This window comes from Bos grunniens, chromosome 8 (assembly GCF_055505025.1).
Source record: "Bos grunniens cultivar Pamir isolate PY7600 chromosome 8, Bosgru_T2T1.0, whole genome shotgun sequence".
NCBI lineage: Eukaryota > Metazoa > Chordata > Mammalia > Artiodactyla > Bovidae > Bos > Bos grunniens.
In genome coordinates, this window is record NC_141172.1 from 88,138,143 (window position 1) to 88,145,365 (window position 7,223).

Genomic DNA, 7,223 nt, shown 5'->3' on the forward strand with positions numbered 1-7,223 from the left:
AGGGTCAAAAAACAGAAACTGATTTCAAAAGATGGCTTTCTGGGATGAAATCTTTTCTATTTACTAGATGGTCTTTGGTTTCTGTAGTGCTGGGAGCAGAGAGAGCACAGATAGGAATAGAGCCACACTCATAGCAGGGCAAGGAGGCTATTGTGGGGGTCATTTTAAGGAAGATAAGAGAGTCAACGGTGAAAAAAATGGTTGGCTGCCAGCCTGGGGCCTGCAACTCTGATTCTGAAAGCAGATTGCTCAGTGCCCACGGTGGGTGCTGGGGTTCCTTCTTTCCCAGTCATAATGATCAGCAGTGGATTCTGTGATCCAGGAACATTCCATCTGGGTCTAACTAGTCCCAGAGGTGCCTTTCTTATTTCTGACATGTGTCTGAGTTTTCCAGAAAGAAATTGCCTGAAAGGGGCAAACTAGATGCTTGGGAACATTCCACTCCCAAAGAAAGCCGTTGAGACCTCTTGGGGATTCTGTATGGTCATGGGAATGGATCAGCATGTGGGTGCCTAGGACTACCACCTGGCCCAGGTCAGCCCCACCCTGGGCTGCTGGGGGCCCCACAGAGGAGCATGGGGATGGTCAGTGGTGGAAGGAAGGGCAGAAAGGAGGCTCACAGAGACAGAGTTTGCTCTGTGCCAAGTCTGCATGGCAAAGACTGCAGGTTCAGCACATGGTTCTTGGAATAAGCAGCACAAATGAGAAAGCATGATTAGTGAGCTTATCCTGCTGGTGATCAGGGCAACAGAGAATCCAGGTTTCCCTGACACAAAAGTCCTGGCACCTACACTCCCATCCCCTATCCTCCCAACCCTCATACTCCCAGGCACCCACAACCGTCACACCCCCAGGTCTCCTTACTCCCATGCCCCACACTCCCAACCCCAACTCCCAGACACCCACATCCCAGATCTCCACACGCCCATGCTCCCACATCCCCCAGGACCCACACCCCCATCCTCCACATTTCCATCTCCTATCTCCTACACCCCATCCCCCACACCCCCAGAACCCACAACTCCCTGGACCTAGCCCATCACACAGATCCCCCTCCTCCCACCTCAGGGTCACTAAGCTCTCCAGGCCCCAGCAGAGGGATGAGAGGAGAAACCTGGGGAGCTCTGGGCTGGGCCTGGGGGAGCTCAGGGCAATATAGGACAAAGCCATACATCTAGCCCTCCTCTGAGCAACACAAAAAATGGACAAGGAGGCTGCCCAGGGCTGGGACTGCAGGAGGATGAGGGGAGGGAAGGGACTTGTGATGGCAGGGCCTCCTGGAGCAGGCCAGCCAGCAAACAGGCTTCAGAGAAAGACACGGCCCAGGGTGCCCCAGGCCATAGTCTGCCTCCCTTCAGTGGTGTTGGCTGATTGAGGGGATTAAGGGTCTCCTCATGAGGTTGGTGGTGATAAAGCAAGGGGACCATGCCTGATCCCTGTAGGTGCTCCTGGAATGTCACTTCCACCCCTTTTTCAGCAGAAAAGGAGAGCAAAGATGCCCCCTCTCACTTTCTCTTCTAATCCCAGGGTCCCCCACTGATAGCAATTAACCCTTTGGAAATGTCAGGAAAGATGTGACCTCCCTCCTTTGGGGGAGAAGACCCTCCGCCCCCGTCTTACCCCTGCCCCAAAGTTGCCTGTGACTGGTGTGGCCCACTCATATGGTGTGCCAGGTCCCCACCATGATGACTACAAGATCATAGCTTTACTCACCCGCAAGGTGCCCATCTGGGTACCAGGGGCTTCCCAGTTCCTTCTCTTCATGGCCTCTGCTTCCTTCTTTGCCTTGCCACTTGCATGTGTACATACACACACACATACACACACAAGCAAACACACTCTGGGAAAGCAAATAGTTCCATGGACCTTTATTTAAAGTAAATTCCTCTTGGCGGCCCCACATCAGCACCAGCTTATTTCCACCTGACCCTCCATCAGTTCCCTGAACAGGCCAGGAGTCTCCCGCCCCAGGGCCTTCACACATGCTGTTCCTTCCATCTGGGATAAACTCGTGCACACACACACACCAACTACATCCCTCCCACTAGTCCTTCAGCTCTCGGTGCAATGTTCCCCCTTTAGCGTGTGGTTCTTGCCCTGCATGGACTCATCATATTTTGTAACCTTGTGTTTACTTCTGTCATCACCTAACGTGTGATTCTTTGCCCCACCTGTCCACCCCTCCCAGGGCCAGATCTGCCCTCTGTGTGCCTATGACTTCTAAAACAGCACCTGACATGCAGTAGGTGTGTAAAACATGCTGAGTGAATAACAGAGCTCAGAGGCACTGTAACTGAAGCCCCAAGCCTTCACTCTCACCCCACCACTACCCACACGCATTTCTTTACACTATGGGACTGTGTATTACTGCAGGCCAGGCCTGGCAGCATCTGGGCACCCGTGGGATCTCCTGTCCTCTCCTAGAGGCAACAGGAAGGAGGACAGTTTCCCTTTCGGGTTTCTGAGCTCTGCAGTTGATCCTGGTCAAAGCTCTATTTCACTCTGCATCTTGCAGGCTGATGTCAGAACCTGAGTCAGAGCTGCAACATAAGGACCACTTCTCCCACTTCTCAGAATGTTTCTATTGGCCAGTAAGTCATGTCCTGTCTCTACAGGCTTTTTCACACCTGCCTGAGTGCAGTGTTCCCTGATTTTGGGAGAAATGTGAGCAAGCTAAGATCTTGGCTCTGAGAGTGGCAGCCCCAGTGAACATTCAACCACACAGTCTTGTGGGAATTTCGGGCCATTCTGGCTTCCCACGCGGCACTAGTGGCAAAGAACCCACCTGACAATGCCGGAGATGTAAGAGACGTGAGTTCAGTCCCTGGTTCGGGAAGATCCCCTGGAGAAGGAAATGGCAACCCACTCCAGTATTCTTGCCTGGAGAATTTCATGGACAGAGGAGCCTGGTGGGCTACAGGGTCACAAAGAATCAGATACGACTGAAGTGACTTAGCACAGCACCACCCACCATTGAGCCTCCAGCCCTATCAACTGGGCTCCAGGAATTATTCATTAAGGACAGCAGCCTAGTGGAAAAGCAAAATTGCCCAAGCAGGTGGGCATTGAAGGACAAACCATGTTGCAGGCAGAAATTATGATTTCAGATAGATCAGCATGAGGGTCCCCTTGGACCATGGGACTCGGGGCTGCACAGGAGCCACCCAGAGACCATATCCCTTCCTCCAACAGATGGAGCAGGATTTTTAGCCACCATTTGCTGGCTAAGGGAAGTGACACTTGCCAGGGACAACAGAAAGTTGAGTTGGTCCTTTGAGGAACTACATAGCACAACAGGGGGAGAGAGCCCATGAGAATATAGATACACCAAAGAGGGTCCAGTGTGGAGGCCAGATGGGCAGTGGGGCCTTTCTGGACCAGCCCAGGGGCTTGGTCAGTACCAGAGAGACCCATGAAAGGCCAGGCCCAGATATAGCCAGGAAGACCAACCCAGGAACAGAATCCCACCCAGACTAAGTGATGAACCTCCACCGACCACATGGACCTGGGAGGAGGGTACAGCACCCAGAACGTCTCCATGTGGCCGTGAGAAACCAGACACTCACAGGGACACTACAGGCCCCCACATGCATACACGGTGCCAAGTGAGAGTGCAGGGCTTGCGCAAGGATGTTCACAACTGCAGGATGGTGACAGCAGAGCATCAGGCCGCACAGGGTCGTGTGACTGTATGGGCTGCATGCCGGTCTCGGACCTCAGACTCTCTCCATCCTCCTCACCTTCAGTTCTTCACCCTACAGAATCTGAATTTAGAAAAGAAAAAAAAAATCTGTCCTCCGACTTAAGCCCTTCACCCTGCCCCATATGTGGCTCTGAGATGAATTGTGTCAGCATAAACACACACTTTCACAAGCTGAGAACTGGCAGGCGTGGCAGCTATTTTTCACTCTACTGAGCTTCATTAACAGGACCACAGCTCAGGGGCACAGCCGGAGAGCCTGGTGCTGGGCGACGTTTACAACTTATGATGGTGGGAAAAGGCAGCCCAGTGGTCGCTGCTCGAAAGTGTGGTGCCAAACGCAGCATCTCATCAGCTGGGCCCCTCACCCTGAACCGAGCTGTAGCAGAACAGTTAAGAGGTGCATGCTAGCAAAAAGGCTTGTACTGCCTAACTGAGTGAAATCCCCATGACCAAGCAAAAGAATTAGACAGAAAAGCTAATATTTTGCTTTTATAACTCTCATTATTAACAACCCTAAAAAAGATTCATGGGGAAAGACCCTGATGCTGGGAAAGATTGAGGGCAGGAGAAGAAGGGGGTGACAGAGGGTGAACTGGTTTGATGGCGTCACTGACTCAGTGGACATGTGGGCATGCTCAGTCGCTTCAGTCATGTCTGACTCTGCCACCCCATAGACTGTAGCCCACCAGGCTCCTCTGTCCACGAGACTTTCTGCGCAAGAATACTGAAGTGGGTTACCATGCCCTCCTCCAGGGAATCTTTCCAACCCAGGGATCGAACCCGGGTCTCTTATGTCTCCTGCATTCTCAGGCAGGTTCTTTACCACTAATGCCATTGGGGAAGCCCTCAATGGACATGAGTTTGAGCAGACTCCAAGAGATGGTGAAGGACAGGGAAGCCTAACATGCTGCAGTCCATGGGGTTGCAAAGAGTCAACCTCAAGTACCCACCTCTGCCCCTGTCATGGATCTCCAGAAGTCTCGTCATCCTTGAAAGAAAATAAGCCCCAAGGAGAGCTGCAGTAAAGCCATTCACTCCAGAACATTCCATCAGGGGAAGCAAGTTCCCCCGGCAGAGGGTTTGACCTGACAACTGTGAACATGCGCACTGGCCCAGCAGAACCTATGGCAATCAGGACCCATCCACACCATCTCTCCCTTTCGTAGCCCTCCTTTGGGTCCTCTTAAATTCCTCCATCAAATATACAAGGGGAGGACGCCCCTGCTTATCTGGCAGTTAGAAATCCACTTGCCTCAGGATGGGGAACACATGTAAACCCATGACTGATTCACATCAATGTATGGCAAAAATCACTAGAATATTGTAAAGTAATTAGCCTCCAATTAAAATAAATAATTTTTTAATTAAATAAATAAAAGCAAATGAAGTATGAAAAAAGTGAAAATATAAAACTACCTAGAAAAAAAGAATCTACTTGCCAATGCAAGGGACACAAGTTTGATCCTTGGTCTAGGAAGATTCCACACATCACAGGGCAACTAAGCTTGTGCACCACAAATAGAGAGCAGCCCCAACTCACTGCAGCCAGAGAAAGCCTGTGCACAGCAATGAAGACCCAGCACAGCCAAAAACAAATGAAATAAATAAATATACGAGGGGAGGTGGTGCTCAGATTCATCCTTTTTCAGCCTGTGAAATATTCCAGAACTGTCTATGAAACAAAAAGACAGAATGAGATTTCTGCACTGTCGGCTTGGGTTTTGTCATTTGTCTCCATAACTACCTGGGGTCGGCTCGTGCGTGCTGCACAAGCCCCCAGGGAGTATGCACAGCCCCTGCCCACGGAGTTCACCATCCTGGTGGAAGACAGGCTGAGGGTCACCATTGAGAACCACATTATAACACCCACCCCCTGGGGGTGGGTTTTACCTCTCTTTAAGGGTCCATCAGAAGTCATGGAAAATCAGAGATGAATGCTAGGGAGCCCAAGGAAAAGTAGAGATTAGGACTAGGTGAGCTCTGAGCTTCCCTCCAAATTCTGCTTCCAGGAGCCATGCCTTGAATTTCGGTTCTCTTTTGTGAGGCACCAGGGGCAAATCAAGCCCCACACCTGCTCTTCACGCTCTGAACTGGCCTCCTAGGCAGGTCCAAAAGACCTCAGTCCCTTTGAGTGTCCCCCCAGCATGTCAGCTCCTCCTGTTTCAGTCTCCCAAACAAGCAAATGCCCCCTGATAACTCACATCCCTGGCAAGGTGGTGACCACAAGAGGACCAGCCAAGTTACCGACCCATCAACTTCCACCTGCTGGGGGCACCCTCCCCCACTCCCCCCACTCCCTTCCCCGCCATCTTTGGAGGGTGGCAGGCTGCTGGTGGGCAGGGCTGCCCTTTAAGCTGCCACAGGCTGCGAGGCACACTTTGTTCAGAAGTAATAACAGCTATTAGGCTGCATAATTGACCCCAAGAGGGAAGTCATTGCTACAAGAAACAAAGGACACTCAGAGCTTCCTGGCCGCCAACCAGCTGGCTGGAGGGTGCCAAGGGGCTCTCACGTGGGCAGCAGCTTCCCTGGTTCACGGGGTGGGGGTCGGGTGGGGGTGTTTCTGGTCCTTTCCCCTCCTGGATGGTCTGTGCATGGAACACAGGCACGTGACCCAGGATTGAGCACACTGCCTGGGCGGGGCCCTGAGAGCTACTCTGGAGGGACACAGACGGACAGCAGCCGGGAGTCTAAAGGGCCTACCTGTCCCTTCTGCCCTTTCTCAGCACAGCCCACTGTGTGAGAGGGGTCCTGCTGGCAACCTCCTGCCCTCCCCCATGTGCCCCGAGCCCGCCAATAAGATTGGAAAGGCCGCAGGTGTGTTTTCTCAGTGGCAAGAATGAAGGCAGGAAGGGACGATGGCAACCACGCTGATGGGGAACCAGAAGAATAAAGGTAAAGTGCCACTTAACACGGAGATAAAAATACCAGCGTACGTGAAGTCCCGCCAGCAGAAGTCTGCGGGCAGTGCGAGGACGAGGGCGGTCCCGGAATCACCGAGGGAACTGGCTCCTGCTCCCGCCTCCTTCTTGCTCAGATTATCTCCCTCCCTCTCGTCCGGCTCCTTGGTTCCTGAGGATATCCGAGAAGTCCAGTTGCAATGCACGATTCCTGGCAGAGTGTTAAACCCGGGCTCGTAAACAATTCCTAGACCAGCTTGAGAAGGGCCGCAGAGCTGTGCCCAGGAAGCTTGCTTGACAGTCTTTCAACAACAGCAAATGTGGACGTATGTGTCATTTCAGTTGCTCTCCGGCTTATGACTCAGTAGCTCTGCAAGGCCGCTGGGAAGTGCAGAGCTATTTCCTCCCCGCATCTGGTAGCCTTCACTCTCTGCCAGAAAGATGGTGCGACACCCTCTGGCTACCGGGAAACCCTCGCTCCTCTTGTTTCCAATAAAACAGAAACGCCAGCTCACCCTGTGCCGCAAGTACTTTCATCCCTTGGTGTTTAGCTGGGTGGCTGGTGACCCAGCTTCCTCACCTTCCAGGGTACACGTCTCTCCTTGTGTCTTCCCTGCCTC

General features: G+C 52.5%; 1 long non-coding RNA gene across 1 annotated transcript; it reads right to left on the reverse strand.

Annotated features, from left to right (window-relative positions):
* Positions 1-1,853: 1,853 nt before the first annotated feature.
* LOC147367628 (uncharacterized) lies at positions 1,854-6,993 on the reverse strand. The gene is made up of 2 exons (XR_015169261.1): positions 6,640-6,993; positions 1,854-3,764 (listed from the first exon to the last, which is right to left on the reverse strand). It is a non-coding gene; the product is annotated as an uncharacterized LOC147367628 (long non-coding RNA).
* Positions 6,994-7,223: the final 230 nt, after the last annotated feature.